Source organism: Chlorocebus sabaeus, chromosome 6, assembly GCF_047675955.1.
Source record: "Chlorocebus sabaeus isolate Y175 chromosome 6, mChlSab1.0.hap1, whole genome shotgun sequence".
NCBI classification, from domain to species: Eukaryota; Metazoa; Chordata; class Mammalia; order Primates; family Cercopithecidae; genus Chlorocebus; species Chlorocebus sabaeus.
The window spans coordinates 57,097,317-57,115,104 of NC_132909.1; positions in this window are offsets into that span (position 1 = coordinate 57,097,317).

A 17,788-nucleotide genomic window follows, 5' to 3' on the forward strand; every position below is an offset into this window, starting at 1 on the left:
TTTTTTTTTTAGAATGAGACAAGGTCTTGCTCTGTTATCCAGGCTGGAGTGCAGTGCAGTGGCGCAATCTTGGCTCACCACAACCTCCACCTCCTGGGTTCAAGCGATTCTCCTACCTCAGCCTCCTAAGTAGCTGGGATTACAGGCATGCACCACCATGCCTGGCTAATTTTTGTAGTGGGTTTTGTCATGTTGCCCAGGCTGGTCTTAAACTCCTGCCTCTTGATCCATATTTAATGAGCACCTACTATCCGCTAGTGCTGTGCTGGGGACACTGCTGTGACCAAGAGAGACCACCACTCTCAGGGAGTTTATTATCTAATGAATTGCAGTGTTTTTTGTTTGTTTGTTTGTTTGTTTTAGTGCAACAGGGTGATGGAGTAGCAGGTTAGGGAGGGCGCTGGTGAATTTAGCTAGAGTGATCAGGGAGGGCCTCCCTGAGGAGGTGACATATGGGCAGAGACCTAAAAGATGGGAACGATTCAGCCAGGTGCGGTGGCTCACGCCTGTAATCCCAGTACTCTGGGAAGCTGAGGTGGGTGGATCACGAGGTCAGGAGTTCGAGACCTGTCTGGCCAATATGGTGAAACCCCATCTCTACTAAATATACAAAAAATTAGCCGGACGTGGTGGCATGCACCTGTGGCCTCAGCTCTTCAGGGGGCTGAGGCAGGAAGAATCGCTTGAACCCAAGAGGTGGGCGGAGGTTGCAGTGAGCTGAGATCATGCCACTGCACTCCAGCCTGGCGACAGAGTGAAACTCCAACTCAAAAAAAAAAAAAAAAAAGAGATGGGAAAGATTCAACCACAGAAAGACACGAAGGGAGATGTGGGGAAGAGTATTCCAGGCAGAGGGAACAGCAAGTGTGGAGGTCCAGTGGCAGGAAACGTCGAAGAGGGCAGTGTAGCCAGAGGAGACTACATCGGGGAGCAGAGGAGAAGTGGTCATTAACATTTAGTCTACAGGTCTACGAGTTTTGACAAATGCATGATCATGGAACCCCACCACAATCAAGATACAGAACAGTCCCATCTCCCCAAAATGCTTCCTCATGTCCCTTTGTCCTCCGCTGGGAATGCTCCAGTGGACAAAACCTGTCTTGGTCAGGCATGGTGGCTCATGCCTGTAACCCCAGCACTTTGGGAGGCTGAGGCGGGAGGGTCGCTTTGAGTCCAGGAGTTTGAGACCAGCCTGGGCAACATGATGAGACCCCATCTGTACTAAAAAAAAAAAAAAAAAAAAAAAGGAAAGAAAGAAAAAAAAAAAGCCAGGCGTGGTGGTGTGCACCTGTGGTCATAGCTACTAGAGAGGCTGAGGCAGGAGGATCACTTGAGCCCAGGAGGTTGAGGCTGCAGTGAGCCATGATTACACCATTGCACTCCAGCCTGGGCAGCAGAGGAAGACCCTGTCTCAACCAACAAAAAACAGGCCAGGCGTGGTGGCTCACTCCTGTAATCCCAGCACACTGGGAGGTCAAGACAGGTGAGTGACCTGAGGTCAGGAGTTCAAGACCAGCCTGGCTAATATGGTGAAACCCTGTCTCTACTAAAAATACAAAAATTAGCCGGGCGTGGTGGCATGCACCTGTAGTCCCAGCTACTCGGGAGGCTGAGACAGGAGAATTGCTTGAATCCAGGAGACGGAGGTTGCAGTGAGCTGAGATGATGCCACTGCTCTCAAGCCTGGGCGACAGAGCAAGATTCCATCTCCAAAAAAAAGGAAAAAGAAAAAGAAAAGAGAAAACCAACCAAGCAACCCTCACTCCACACCCGCTCACACACATACCCTAGTCCCTGCCCCTAGCCCTTTCCTGGAGTTAAAGACGCACCCGGGGGGTTCCCTGAGCAATTTCCAGAACATCATTATAAATGGGAGCATACAGTGGGCGGCCTTTTGTGTCTGGCGTTTTTCACTCTGCAGAATGCAGTTGACAATCACCGACATTGTTGCGTGTCTCGGGTGCGGTTTCCTTGTGACTGCCGAATAGTACTCCGCTGTGTGGAGGTGACCCGGTTTGTTTATGCAAACACACCTGCTGGATCGCTTCCAGTTTGGGGACATTAGGAATAGAGCTGTTAGAAACAGCCAGGTACGGGTTTTTGCACAGACCGGACGCATATTTCCATGTCTCTTGGGCGAGTTCCCAGGAGCGGGATTGCTGGGGGGGTTTGGTGAACGTATGTCTAACTTCATAAGGAGTTAAGGGGTTGCACTGTTTTGCCTTCCCATGGGCAGCGTAGGAGAGCTTCGGATGCTCGCCATCCTCACCCGCTCTTGGTATTGTCAGCTGAAAGAATTTTAGCCGTTTTAGCAAGTGTGAAGTGATATCTCACTGTGGTTTGGATTTGCATTTCTCCAGTGACTAATGGCATTGAGCATCTTTGCACGTGCTTTTTTTTTTTTTTTTTTTTTTTTTTTTTTTAACCATCTGTGTGTCTTCTTTGGTGAAGTGGCAGTTCAAGCCTTTTGCCACAGGGAGCTGATTAATGCTTTTAAAGGCTTCCTTTGATGCGGAGAGTGACGGGCGGAGAGGTGTGGAGAGGGAGGAAGTGACGGTCTTGATCCAGGCAGGAGCCGATGGGTGGGCGTGGAGGGGTGAAAGTGGGCCAGTTCTGGAGGCAGAGCCCTTGGCTGAGATGTGGAGGAGCCAGAAAGGAGGCGCATCCAAATGACAGCTGAGAAAACTGAGCCCAGAGAGGGAAAGCGACTTGCCAAGGTTGCACAGCAGAGCAGTGGTAGAGCCAGGATTTGAACTCATTTCTGAGGACTCCCTGACCCCAGGACTGCCCCAACTGTGTGAGGATATCAGAGCTCTGATGGGTCCCTCCTAGTGACTTGGCTTGAAATGTTCAAGAACAGCAGTTCCATCTTTTTTTTTTTTTCTTTTTCGAGACAGTCTTGCTCTGTCACCCAGGCTGGAGTGCAGTGGCGCGATCTCAGCTCACTGCAACCTCCGTCTCCCAGGTTCAAGCGATTCTCCTGCCTCAGCCTCCAGAGTATCTGGGATTACAGGCGCCCGCCACCTTGCCCGGCTAATTTTTTGTGTTTTTAGTAGAGACGGGGTTTCACCATGTTGGCCAGGCTGGTCTCGACCTCCTGACCTCAAATAATCCGCCTGCCTCAGCCATCCAAGGTACTGGGACTACAGGCGTGAGCCACCGCACCCAGCCAGCAGCTCCATCTTTTCAGGGGCTCAGGCCAGAAATTTGGGACTCCAGCTCAGCTTCCCTCTCCGTTTCTCCCGACCCCTCCCTCAGCAGGCTCCCTGGGCTCTGCTCTGAAAACCAATCCTGAATCCATCCACTTATCCCTGTACTCCTGCCTCCAGCACTGTCACCACTCATAAGGACCAGCCCAGTCTCCACCGCCCTGGTCTCCCGGATCCCACCCTCAACCCACCACAGACTGTTCCCTCCACAAAAGCCAGAGGGCACCCGTGAGCACCTGAATCAGGCACCATCCCTCCTCTGCCTACAACTTTCCAGGGCTCCCACCTTCCTTGGGTCAAAGCCCACATCCTCCTGATGGCCCACAATGCCTTGCAAGACCTGCCCCATCCCTTCCCCGCCCTCTCTTCTGCCCCCTCTTCCCTTCACTCTGCTCCAGCCACACAGGCCTTCTCGATGTTCCTCCAACACGCCAGGCATCGTCCTGCCTCAGGGCCTTTGCACAGGCTGTGCCTCTGCCTAGGATGCTGTTTCCACATGGCTTCCTCTCTCACTCCTTTGATTCTCAGATCAAATATCACTGCCTGATTGAGGCCACCCCGGCAGCCCATTTAAGCTGCAACTACCCCACCCTGCGGAACCTCACTTCTCTTCCTTGCTGAAGTTTTCCTCACTGGATTTACAACTCTCTGACATAATGTTTTGCTTTTTAAAATTACCTGTTTCCCCCAATAGACTGTGAGCATCACAACTTTGGAGACTTTGTCTCTAGCATGCCCAGAATATAGATGTCACCCAGTAGGTGCTCAGTGGTTATTTAGCAAATGAATGAGTGAGTGAATGAAACGCTTGCCAGGAACCCCCACATTCTCCTGAATTCCCCCTCAATAAGCTTGTAAATGCTGAGGCAGGAGGATTGCTTGAGTCCAGGAGTTCAAGACCAGCCTGGGCAACATAGTGAAACCTCATCTCTACAAAAAACAAAAAAACAAAAAAACAAAAAAACAAACCAAAACAAAACAACAACAACAACAAAAGCCAGGTATGGTGGTGTGCACCTGTGGTCCCAGCTACTCAAGAGGCTGAGGCAGGAGGATCACTTGTGCCACAGGAGAGCCGTGACTTGCCCAGGGCCACGTACCCCAAAAGGTGCAGGGCTCGTCAGATCCCCTCGGAAATCAGTCTCTGCTTTGGTGAAAACCCACCTGCTCTTCAACTCACAGTCAACAAGGGCTGTTAACGCCCTCAGTGCCTGGCCTGTGCTTCGGGGTCTGAGCGGGACTCCGGCCCAGGGTCCCTGCTGGAGGGGAGACAAATGTGGAGAAATACAGGGCTACAGCGGCATGGAGGCCCAAGCACCTCCCTCCCCTACACAAAACCCAGTGCAGGTCCCTCTTGCCCTTTGCCAAGGCTTCAGGGAGGAAATGGGGGCAAAGAGTGTGGAAAGGAATCCCAGTGTGAGCTGAGGAGGCCACCTTCAGGATGGAACCCCTGACTATGTGCTTGCATGCCTGTGGCGACGGGGAGCTCATTCCTGCACCTGAGTCATTCTTCTCTGTTTTTAAAACGTATTTTATTCATTTATTTATTTTTGAGACATGGTCTCACTCTGTCACCCAGGCTGGAGTGCAGTGGTGTGATCTTGGCTCACGGCAACCTCTGCCTCCCGGGTTCAAGCAATCATCCCACCACAACCTCCCGAGTAGCTGAGATTACAGGTGCCCGCCACCATGCCTGGCTTATTTATTTATTTGTTTTTCGTAGAGATGGGGTTTCGCCATGCTGGTCACGCTGGTCTTGAACTCCTGGCCTCAAGTGATCCTCCCGCCTCAGCCTCCAAAAGTGCTGGGATTATAGGTGTGAGCCACTGCACCTGGCCCATTTTTCTTTCTTTCTTCTTTTCTTTTCTTTCTTTCTTTTTCTCTTTTTCTTTCCTTCCTTCCTTCCTTCTTTCTTCCTTTCTTCCTTTCTTTCTTCTTTCTTTTTTTTTGAGGTGGAGTCACACCATGTCACTCAGGCTGGAGTGCAGTGCCACAATCTCAGCTCACTGCAACCTCCCCCTCCTGGATTCAAGCGATTCTCCTGCCTCAGCCTCCCAAGTAGCTGAGATTACAGGTGCCTGTCACTGTGCCTCGTTAATATTTGCAGTTTTAGTAGAGACAGGGTTTCACCATCTTGACTAGGCTGGTCTTGAACTCCTGACCTCAAGTGTTCCTTCCGCCTCGGCCTCCCAAAGTGCTGGAATTACAGGTGTGAGCCACCCCACCTGGCCTGGCCCATTTTTAAATGGCTCTGACTTTGAATTCCATTGGCCTCTGCCTTGCAATGTACGGGTCATAGCTCTTTTTTTTTTTTTTTTTTTTTTGAGACGGAGTCTGGCTCTGTCCCCCAGGGTGGAGTGCAGTGGCCGGATCTCAGCTCACTGCAAGCTCCGCCTCCCGGGTTTACGCCATTCTCCTGCCTCAGCCTCCCGAGTAGCTGGGAATACAGGCGCCGCCACCACGCCCGGCTAGTTTTTTGTATTTTTTAGTAGAGACGGGGTTTCACCGTGTTAGCCAGGATGGTCTCGATCTCCTGACCTCGTGATCCGCCCGTCTCGGCCTCCCAAAGTGCTGGGATTACAGGCTTGAGCCACCGCGCCCGGCCCGGGTCATAGCTCTTGCTGTTTGTCCACACAGGCGCTGACTACCTAATTCTTCAGGTCTCTGTTGGGCACCCAGTCCCTGCCTGCCTGGGGCTTCCAGTCCAGTGGGGAAGTGTGACCAGGCAGGGGCAGGGTGATTAGCGCTGTGATGGAGGACACACAGGTCCCGCGGGCACCCAGAGAGGCACTTGCCTCAACCTGGAGGATCCAGGAAGGCTTCCTAGGAAGGAGGCGTCCACGTCAAGACTCGTAAGTAAAACCGAAGCAATTGGGCAGGGGTGGGAAGGGTGTTCCAGGTGGAAGGAACAGGATATCCGAGGGCCCAGGGTTGCAGAAGGCACAGGAATTCTCAACCTTATCAAATACTTTGCTCCTGTCAATACATATACATAGTTCTCCTAATAACAGAGATCTCTTCAGTAGCCTGAAAATACTTGGGTTCAATTATTCTAGAAAGACAAATGATAGGCTGGGCATGGTGGCTCACGCCTGTAATCCTAGCACTTTGGGAGGCTGAGATGGGCAGACTGCCTGAACTCAGGAGTTCAAGATCAGCCTGGGCAACATGGTGAAACCCCGTCTCTACTAAAATACAAAAAATCAGCAGGGCGTGGCAGCAGGCGCCTGTAATCCCAGTTACTCGGGAGACTGAGACATGAGAATTGCATGCACCCAGGAGGCGGAGGTTGCAGCAAGCTGAGATCATGCCACCGCACTCCAGCCTGGGTAACAAAGTGAAGTTCTGTCTTAAAAAAAAAAGAAAAGAAAAGAAAAGACAGACAAATGTCAACAGCTTCTGCTCTAATCAACCCCATTTTCCAGATGAGGAAACTGAACACAGAGGGGTTAAGTGACTTGCCCCAGGGCAAACAGCAGGGACAAAACTAGTATTAAAATTCAAAAGTCCATCTCTGCGTGTCAGGGGCTCGTGCCTGTAATTCCAAACTCAGCTTCCTCATCTCGGTTTTGGGAGGCGGAGGTGGGAGAAACACTTGAACTCAGGAGTTTGAGACCAGCCTGGGCAACACAGAGAGATCCCCATATCTACAAAGAATTTAACAATTAGCTGGGCGTGGTGATGTGCACCTGTAGTCCCAGCTACTTGGGAGGCTGAGGCTGGAGGACTGCTTGAGCCCAGGGGTTTGAGGCTGTAGTGAGCTATGATTGCACCATTGCACTGCAGCCTGGGTGACAGAGAGAGACTCTGTCTCTATAAAAGGAAAAAAAAAAGCGCCCACCTCCAGAGGCTGTTGCTATTTCTGTACCATCCCCATGAAGAATGGTCAGAGTGGGCCAGGCGCGGTGGCTCACGCCTGTAATCCCAGCACTTTGGGAGGCTGAGGCGGGCGGATCACGAGGTCAGGAGATCGAGACCATCCTGGCTAACACGGTGAAACCCTGTCTCTACTAAAAATGCAAAAAATTAGCCGGGCGTGGTAGCGGGCACCTGTAGTCCCAGCTACTTGGGAGGCTGAGGCAGGAGAATGGCATGAACTTGGGAGGCGGAGCTTGCAGTGAGCCGAGATCGTGCCATTGCACTCCAGTCTGGGCCACTGAGCGAGACTCCGTCTCAAAAAAAAAAAAAAAAAAAGAATGGTCAGAATGAAGGAGTTCATTGTAGAACAGGGACAGAGTGATCTGTCCGTCTTAGGCCAAGACTGCTCAGCGTGTCCTTCACCCCTGGCTCTGTCCCAGTTCCTTATCCCAACCTCCTTTGGTAGGTGCCAACCCTTTCTAATGTGGGCTAAGAATAGTAGGCTCTTCACCTCCTGTGTCCCACACCCTCTGCTCCTCATGATACAACCAATGAGAGGCAGATTCCCAGAAACTGTTACTGCCACTCCCAGAGGTCAGTGGAGGAGGCTGGCTGCCAAAGATCTCAGCCCTGACAGTGTGAGGAAGGCCATGATTCATCACCTGGTCCTCCCTCCTCCCACCTCCTCTGTCCCCGCCTCCTCCCCACACCCTGTCTTCTTCCTAGCCCACCCCTCACAGCCTCCCAGCCAGGCCCAGGAGGGGAGGACGTTTTTAGGAACAGATGGCTGCCTTCCTTGCCCAGCACTCTGCCAGTTAATTAACGCCGCCTGTAATTAAACTTCCCACAAATTAGCTGTCAGCTACGCTAAAGGGAAGCGTCCCTCTCAAATGCCACCTTGACTTACTGAATTGTGAGCCTTGTCGACAAAATAATTAAAGGCAGGAGGAGGCAACCAAAATTTGGACCCCTTTTTTTTTTCTCCCCCTAATATCTCTATTGGCGTCCATAGCCAAATGTTTCCAGGCAGTTCTTGGGAATGCAAAGTTTTTTTTTTTTTTTTTCTGAGGGTTCATAACTAATCCCTTCCATTGTAGAAGGAATCTTTATTGAGCAACTACTGTGTGCCAGGCATGGTGCTGGAGTCACTGCCTTCTTGAAACTCACATCCTTGACATAATGTTTTCTTTTCTTTCTTTTCTTTTCTTTTCTTTTTCTTTTTTTTTTTTTTTTTTTGAGATGGAGTCTCGCTCTGTTGCCCAGGCTGGAACGCAATGGCATAAACTCAGCTCACTGCAACCCTGCCTCCTGAGTTCAAGCGATTCTCCTGCCTCAGCCTCCTAAGTAGCTGGGATTACAGGCCCATGCCACCACACCCGGCTAATTTTTTTGTGTTTTTAGTAGAGACGGGGGTTTCGCCATGTTGGCCAGGCTGGTCTCAAACTCCTGGCCTCAGGTGATCCATCTGCCTCAGCCTCCCAAAGTGCTGGGATTACAGGCGTGAGCCACCACACCTGGTCAACATGTTTGAAAAGGAAAAAAAGTAAATGAAGTTATTGCAGCTGGGGGAAGAGCATTTCAGCCCGTGTAAAGGCCCTGAGGTAGGACTGCACTGGGTGTATTGGAGGAAGAGCCAGGAGGCCCGTGTGGCTGCAGCAGAGGGAGCAAGGGGGAGACAGGGAGGAGAGGAGGGCAGGGAGGGGATAGGGCAGGTCATGCAGGGCCTTGTGGGCTTCAGTGAGGACTTGGGCTTTGACCCAGAGGAAGATGGGAGCCATGGAGGGCTGTAGGCAGAGGAGAGATGGGACCCGATTCAGGTGCTCACCTGCACCCTCTGGCTGCTTCAGAGAGGACTGTGGGGGTGGGGGTGGCAGTGGCCAGGGTGGAGGCGCCTCACCTGCTCTGGGAGGGCAGTGATGGGGCTGGACCAAGATGGAGACAGAGGAGCGGGGAGAAGTGGGTGGATCTGGGATAGACTGCAGGCAGAGGTGTCAGATTGGCTGATAGATTATACATAATGGAGGGGCCTGGGGGAGAGAAAGAACGATTTCAAGCCTGGGAAACAGAAGAAAGGGACAATTGATCCACAAAGATGTCGGATTTCCACAGAGCAAAGCCTTTTTCAAAGAGCAAATTTTTCAGCCTCAGATGAGCCAGCTGCCAAGGCCCAGGGAGTGTGGCTGGCTGGAGTGAGACCTCCCGGACCTGTCTCCCCTACCCCCACCCCAGCATCAAGGATGAGGGTGAAGGTTGAGGGAGGGGGTCCTGATGGCTGCAGGGTCAAGCCCCCGGCAAACCTCAGGGGAGACGAGATCGGCAATTGCCCCCTGGCTGCAAAAATTCAGTCAAGCCCTGGGGTGAGAGGAGGGCTCCGGGCCTCACCAGGTAAGTTAGAAAGTCAATGTGGACATCCATGTTCTTCCACCTACCAGGAAAACTTGAAGCCCTGCGGGGCAGATGTCAGGCCCTCGAACCACCTCAGGGCCTTTGCACAAGCTATACTTACTGCCTGCAGCCCCTCCCCTCCCCTCCCCTTCTCTCCCCTCCCCTCCCCTTCTCTCCCCTCCCCTCCCCTCCTTTTCCCTCTTCTGACGGAGTCTCACTCTGTCACCCAGGCTGGAGTGCAGTGATGTGATCTCGGTTCACTACAACCTCTGCCTCCTGGGTTCAAGTGATCCTCCCTCCTCAGCCTCCTGAGTAGCTGAGATTACAGATGCCTGCCACCACACCCAGCTAATTTTTGTATTTTTAGTAGAGACGGGGTTTCACCTTGTTGGTCAGGCTGGTCTCGAACTGCTGACCTCATCGCTACCCCTTTCTTATCTTTCAGGTCTTTGCTCGGGCATCACTTCCTCCAGGAAGCCTCCCTGATGCCCCAGCCTGAGTCAGGTGCTCCCTCTGGGCCCAGCCGTGCCTGTGACTCTCTCATCATGGCTCTGATGCTGTAAAAACCCAGTGCTGTAAACATGACGCTCTGCATCCTTCTTCCCTCACTGGACTGTGGACCCGTCAGGGCCAGGTCTGTTCTAATCACCAGCGCTTAGAAGAATTTGGCCGGGCACGGTGGCTCAGGCCTGTAATCCCAGCACTTTGGGAGACTGAGGGGGGTGGATCACTTGAGGTCAGAAGTTTGAAACCAGCCTGGCCAACATCGTGAAACCCCATCTCTATTAAAAATACAAAAAAATCAGCCAGATGTGGTGGCACACACCTGTAATCCCAGCTACTCAGAGGGCTGAGGCAGGAGAATCGCTTGAACCCAGGAGGTGGAGGTTGCGGTGAGCCCAGACTGTGCCACTGTACTCCAGCCTGGGCGACAGAGCAAGACTCCATCCCAAAAATAAATAAATAAACAAACAAATAAAATAATAACACATGTCCTGAGGGAGCTTCCTGGGGTGATAAAAATGTACATCTGGAAGGAGTTAGTGGCTACACAGGTGTACACATCTGTCAGAGTTCATCGAACTCTATCCTTAAATTACACCTCCATAAAGCTGATCCAAAGGGAAGATACAAGAATGCCATGAAAGGCCGGGTGCGGTGGCTCACGCCTGTAATCCCAGCACTTTGGGAGGCCGAGGCGGGTGGATCATGAAGTCAGGAGATCGAGACCATCCTGGCTAACACGGTGAAACCCCATCTCTACTAAAAAATACAAAAAATTAGCCGGGCGTGGTGGCGGGCGCCTGTAATCCCAACTACTCAGGAGGCTGAGGTAGGAGAATGGTGTGAACCCGGGAGGTGGAGCTTGCAGTGAGCCGAGATCACGGCATTGCACTCCAGCCTGGGTGACAGAGCAAGACTCCGTCTCAAAAAAAAAAAAAAAAAAAAAGAATGCCAAAAATACGCGCTCACGGGTGCGCTCCTCCACTGCTGGTGGGAATGCAAAATGGTACAGCCACTCTGGGAAACAGTTTGGCAGTTCCTTTAAAAGTTAAACAGACACCTACCATACGACCCAGGCACCCACTGCTAGGTGTTTCCCCGAGAGAAACAGAAGCATATGTCCACCCGGAGACACGTGCGAGGATGTTCGTAGCAGCTTTCTTCGTGACAGCCAAACACAGGATACAAACCCAAATGCCCATCCGCTGGTGGTTCGGTAAACAGACTGCGGTCCACCCAGGCACTGGAATACGACTCAGCAATAAAAAGGGGTGGACTATGGAGACACGCACCAGCTTGGATGAATCTCCAGTGCAGCTATGCTGAGTGGAAGATGTCAGATTCAAAACATCAGTTTTAAAAATAGGCAAAGGAAACAGTGGTGATGGAGTAGGAAGATGCGCCTGGGAGGAGAGGGGCAGTTCATGGCAGGGGTCACTGAGATCTTTTGGGTGCTAGAATGCTCTTCCCCAGGGCAGGGCTAGGGTGAGGTGGTAGAGGGATCTTCCCCAGGAGCACACTTTAAGGGAGGAACAAAAAACTCCCCAAACAACAATAAAAACTCAGCTATCAAGCTAAACAACATCTGACTGCATCTTCTCTTCTCTTCTCCTCCTCTCCTCTCCTCTTCTCTCTTCTCTCCTCTCCTCTCTTCTCTCCTCTCCTCTTCTCTCCTCTCTCCTCCCTTCTCTCTTCTCTCCTCTCTCCTCTCTTCTCCTTTCTCCTCTCCTCTCCTCTTTCTCTTTCTCGTCTCTTAATTCTCATCTCTTCAACTCTCTTCTCTTCAATTCTCGTTTCTTCACTTCTCTTCTCTCCTCTTTTCTTTTTGAGATGGAGTCTCGCTCAGTCACCCAGGCTGGAGTGCAGTGGCGTGATCTCAGTTCAATGCAACCTCCACCTCCTGAGTTCAAGCAACTTTCCTGCCTCAGCCTCCTGAATAGCTGGGATTACAGGCACACACCACCATGCTCAGCTAATTTTTGTATTTTTAGTAGAGACGGGGTTTTGTTATGTTGTTCGGGCCGGTCTCGAACTCCTGATCTCAGGTGATCCACTGCCTCCCAAAGTGCTGGGATTACAGGCCTGAGCCACCTTTCTTTCTTTCCTTCCTTCCTTTCTTCCTTCCTTCCTTCCTTCCTTCCTTCCTTCCTTCCTTCCTTCCTTCCTTCCTTCCTTCTTTCCTTCCTTCCTTCCTTCCCTCCCTCCCTCCCTTTCTCTTTCTTTCTCTCTTTCTCTCTTCTTTCTCTTTCTCTTTTCTTTCTTTCTGTCTCTCTCTGTCTCTCTCTTTCTTCCTTTTTCCCTCCCTCCGTCCCTCCCTTCCTTTTCTCTCTCTTTTCTTTATTTTTTAAAAATTAATTTATTTTTTGGTGGAGTCTTGCTCTGTCACCCAGGCTGGAGTGCAGTGGCACAGTCTTGGCTAACCGCAATTCTCCTGCCTCAGCTTCCCAAGTGGCTGGGATTACTGACCTGTGCCACCATGACTGGCTAATTTTTGTATTTTTAGTATAGACAGAGTTTCACCATGTTGGCCAGGCTGGTTTCGAACTCCTGACCCCAAATGATCCACCCATCTCGCTTTTTTTTTTTTTTTAAGAAAACAGATTGGGTCTTGCTCTATTGCCCAGGTTGGAGTGCAGTGGCACAATGATGGCTCACTGCAGCCTCCATCTCCTGGGCTCAAGTGATCCTCTCACCTCAGCTTCCTGAGTAGCTGAGATCACAGGCATGCACCACCATGCCCGGCTAATTTATTTCATTTTTTGTAGAGATGGGGTCTTGCTATGTTGCTCAGGTTGGCCTCTAACTTGTGGGTTCAAGTGATCCTCCTGCCTCAGCCTCCCAAAATGATAGGATTATAGGCATGAGCCACTGTGCCCAGCCCAATGCAATATTTTTTTTAAAAAAAATCAAAATTAATGCAAATAAAATATCCAGATGGCCCATCAATGATAGACTGGATTAAGAAAATGTGGTACATATACACCTACCATGGAATACTATGCAGCCATGAAAAGGAACGAGCTCACATCCCCTGCAGGGTCATGGATGGTGTTGGAGGCCATTATCCTCAGCAAACTAACACAGGAACAAAAAACCAAACACTGCACGTTCTCACCTAACAGCAGGAGCTGAATAATGATGAGAATACATAGATACAGGGAGGGGAACAACACACACTGGGGCCTGTTGAAAGAGGGAGGGAGGGAGAGCATTAGGAAGAACAGCTAATGGATGCTGGGTTCAATACCTAGCAGCAAACTACCACGGCAAGCAAATGATCCATGCAGCAAACTACCACGGCACATGCTTACCTAGTTACAAACCTGTACAACCTGCCCATGTATCCCTGAACTTAAAAGTTGAAGAAAACAAAAAAATCTGAGATGAACCGGGCACGGTGGCTCATGCCTGTAATTCCAGCACTTTGGGAGGCCAAAGCGGGCAGATCACCTGAGGTCAAGAGTTCGAGACCAGCTTGGCCAACATGGTGAAACCCTGTCTCTACTAAAAATACAAAAATTAGCCAGGTGTGGTGGCGGATGCCTGTAATCCCAGCTACTCAGGAAGCTGAGGCAGGAGAATCGATTAAACCCGGGAGGTGGAGGTTGCAGTGAGCTGAGATCATGCCACTGCACTCCAGCCTGGGAGATAGAGTGAGACCCTATCTAAAAACAAACAAACAAACATCAAACTTGCTAACAGAGAGAGAATTCTGGCCAGGTACGGTGGCTCATGCCTGTAATCCCAGCATTTTGGGAGGCCAAGGCAGGCAGATCACTTGAGGTCAGGAGTTTGAGATCAGCCTGGTCAACATGGTAAAATCCTGTCTCTACTAAAAATACAAAAATTAGCTGGGTGTGGTGGCAGGTGCCTATAATTCTAGCTATTCTGGAGGCTGAGGCAGGAGAATCGCTTAAGCCTGGGAGGTGGAGGTTAGAGTGAACCGAGATCGTGCCACTGTACTCCAGCCTGAACAACAGAATGAGACTCTGTATCAGAAACAAACAAACAAAGAGAATTCCTTGTTCTGCTACCAGACTCACCTTATTCCCCTCCCCCTAGTTGGGGGCCCTAAATCTTTATCTCCATCTGGCTGCTGGTGACAAGCACCCCTGTGTGTTTAGGTCAAAATTCACCCGACTGTATACTTGAGATTTCTGTGTTTAGGGTTTCTAAGTTTCAGCTCAATAAGAAAGTTAAGAAAAAAGAAAGGCGGCCGGGCGCGGTGGCTCATGTTTGTAATCCCAGCACTTTGCGGGGCCGAGGCAGGTGGATCACCTGAGGTTGGGAGTTTGAGACCAGTCTGACCAACATGGAGAAACCCCATCTCTACTAAAAATATAAAATTAGCCGGATGTGGTGGCACATACCTGTAATCCCAGCTACTCGGGAGGATGAGGCAGGAGAATCATTTCAACCTGGGAGGCAGAGGTTGTGGTGAGCTGAGATCACGCCATTGCAATCCAGCCTGGGCAACAAGAGCAAAACTACATCTTTAAAAAAAAGAAGAAAGAAAGAAAAAAGAAACGCAGGCAGACAAAACAACCTTACCGGTTTCAAGAATACCCACAAGTTTTTTGTTTGTTTGTTTGTTTGTTTTAAAGCCCATTCTGCACTTTGGGAGGCTGAGGCAGGAGGATTGCTTGAAGCCAGGAGTTGGAGACCAGCCTGGGCAACGTAGCGAGACCTTATTTCTATAAAAAATTTAAAACTTAGCCGGCTGTGGTGGCATGCACCTGTAGTCCCAGTTACTTGGGAAGCTGAGGTGGCAGGATCACCTGAGCCCAGAAGGTTGAGGCTGCAGTGAGCTGAGATCACACAACTGCGCCCCAGCCTGGGAGACAGAGCAAGACCCTGTCAAAGAAAAAGAAAAAAAAAAAAGCCAATTCCAGTGGTTATGGGGACAGAAGGGGGCATATACAAAACAAGAGGCAGTGGAGCGGGGAGTGGGGATTAAGGACATATTTGTTGAATGAATACAGCGGTGGAGGAGGAGATATGGCCCCCAAAGGCTCCTGGAGGCCACGGTAAATAAACAAGGGAACAAGATCATTAAGAGGGGCTGTCCCCTCCTGCCTCTGCCTACCCTCCTCACCCTCCATCCGCAGCACCGACTAGGAGAGAGAAGATGTGGCTGGTGGCCTGTCCCTCTTCCCTATTATCCTGGGAGCCCCGTGGGGACAGGGACCAGGGGCTGATGTCGCCACCGCTGCATCCCCAGTGAGTCTCGGGCTGGCATACAGTAGGCGCTCCATTCATGCGCGAGTGTCTGGGATGGGCAGCTCGGGGGTCTTTGACTACTAGGGGCATGGGGGTGTCTTTTGTCCTTCCTGCTCCCATGGGAGGAATCACGCGTCCCTGGGGGCAGGAGTCCCCCAAGTTCAGCCCCTAGACCCTCCTGGGCCCGAAAAGGGGGAGGGGCAAGTGAGGGTTTCACAGAGAGGGGGATGGGGGAACGCAGATGCCCAGGTGCCACCCTGGGAGGACCCCGCCCGCGCCTCGCAAGGTCTCCACTGCTTGCGGGGGACAAGGGAATGGGCTCCAGGCTGGCCAATGGGGGCGCAGAGGGGGCGCATTACCTCATCAGGCGGCGCGGCCATTGGCTGCAGGCGTCCAGTGGGCGGGAGCGGGGCGCGAGCTCCCGGGACCCGGGAGGGGGTTGCAGGGGCCAGCCCCGGAGGATCCTGTGGGAGGGGGGAAGGGGAGGAGAGGGGAGGGGAAGCGAGGGGGGAGTGCAGGAAATGGGGAATTTGCAATATCTGCGGGGCTGTGAGGGGGTCTTTGGAAGAGTGTCGCCCCTACTCCCAACTCCACGCTGCCCCCTACTCCGTGCTGTACCTCTCCCACGAGGGTCCCCTCGCCTGGGCGTCTTGGTGGGGGAGGGGGAGAGGTGGGAAGAGCAGAAGGGGAATGAGAGGGTCCCCTTCCCGCAGGGAAATTAGCAGCTCCCTTCCCAAGGGTTCTTTTAACACCCTTCCCCCCCGCCCCCCGCCTCCCTGCACACACACACACATTGTCCCCAGGAGGCACGGACAGACGCACCCACCCCCACTCAGAACACACCTCCTTTTGTGGAACTGCCCGAGACCGCAGCATTCCTCCCACAGAATTCCAGGGAGCGCACATGGTCCACGGACATCCTCGGAGCACCCACAAGTGGTGGGGGGCAGGGCTCCATGTCTTCGAGCCTCAGTTTCCCCCGTGTGAAATGGGGTAGATAAAAGCCTCCACATCCCGGGACTGCAAGCCCTTACCCAGACGGGGTGCTGGGGATACGACACCACCCAGTCGGGCCCAGACTCCAGCCTGAGGTCTGGTGGGAGAAAACAGAGGTAGATGGGTAGATACAGCGGGTCATTTCAAAAGACCATACCTGCCAAATAAAAGAAAAATGACGAAAATAAAAACAAGGGGATGAGGTGGAGAGCAAGTTGGATGTTACTTTAGACCAGCAATCAAGGAGGGCTTTCCTGAGGAGGTGATGTTTAGGGAGAATAAAAAGAAGCTGTGGGAAGAACTGGGAGAAGAGTTCCAGGTGGAGGGAACCAGTCTGTGCAAAGGTCCCGAGGCAGCGCTAAGTCTGGCGGCACAGCGAGGAGGCCTGTGTGACTGGAGCAGAGTGAGGAGGGGGAGAGAGGATGGAGGGGAGTAGAGGGTGGGGAAGGGATGGGGCAGGTCGTGCAGGGCCTTTTAGCACTTAGTAAGGACTTGGGCTTTGACCCCAAGGGAGATGGAAGCCGTGGAGGGCCGTGGGTAGAGGCGAGATGGATGCTGACTCATAGGAGGTTCATAGGAGCTCTCTGACTGCTTGCTGTGGGGAGGATAGACTGTGGGGTGGGAGCCAGGGACCAGGATGGAGGTGACCCTGGCTCATCCAGATAAGCATTGATGGTGCCAGATCAAGGCTGGAACCACAGGAGGAGTGAGGAGAGGACAAGACTAAGGTCTATTTGGAGCCAACAGATTTCATTCTAGGAGTATTGGGTTGTGGGGGAGGTGCATCGGTGGTTCCTGCACAGGACTGGACCCACAGTGGTAGGAGGGGTGAAGAGTAGTGGGATAGTTGGGTGGTCTTTTCCTTCCCCCACTCCCTACTCCAGGCCTCTACATTCAAGGCCAAATGAATGAGTGAGTCACCTCCAGCTGAGAGTGGCTGGGAGAGGTATACACTAGGCGCTGACTCAAACCTCCCACTCTGGCGCCTGTACTCCTGAGTCATCCACACCCCCTGCTCCTCACTGTCTCAAAGCCGGAGGGCCAAGTGTACCCCCCAAGCGAGATTAGTAACACATCAAACCTCTCTCAGCATCTCGCCCTCCTGCCTGAGAACCCCGATTCTGCAGTCCCAGCCTCAGCCCCACCTGATACTGAAATCTCCCCCAGGGTCCCCCTGGGTGGTTAGTGTGACCTTACTTTGCATGCCTCCAGGACCAGGAAGCTCTCTCTTTTTGAGTAAGTGAAATATCATAGGAGTGGCCCCCAATGTTTTAAAAAGATCATCCTGGACTGCGTTCACCTGTTGTGAACCCTCCATGACTCCCTGTCGCCCTCAGGACAAAGTCCTATCTCCTCAGCATGTCTTATGAGTGGTCTGGGCTCTGCTGACTTCCCCAGCTACACCCCCCTCCCCATCCCCACCCCACTTCCCACCCAGTCACGCTCATGGTTATAAGCATAATTCCTTCTCAACCTTTGCACAAGCTGTTCTCTCTCTTTGGAAGGCCTTTCTTCCTTCCTTTTTTGCTTGCCTGCCTCAAAGTATACATTTAAGCACAGTTTAGATGTCAGCCCTTCTAGGAAGGCTTCCCCCACCCCCTAGGGTGAGTGAAAGA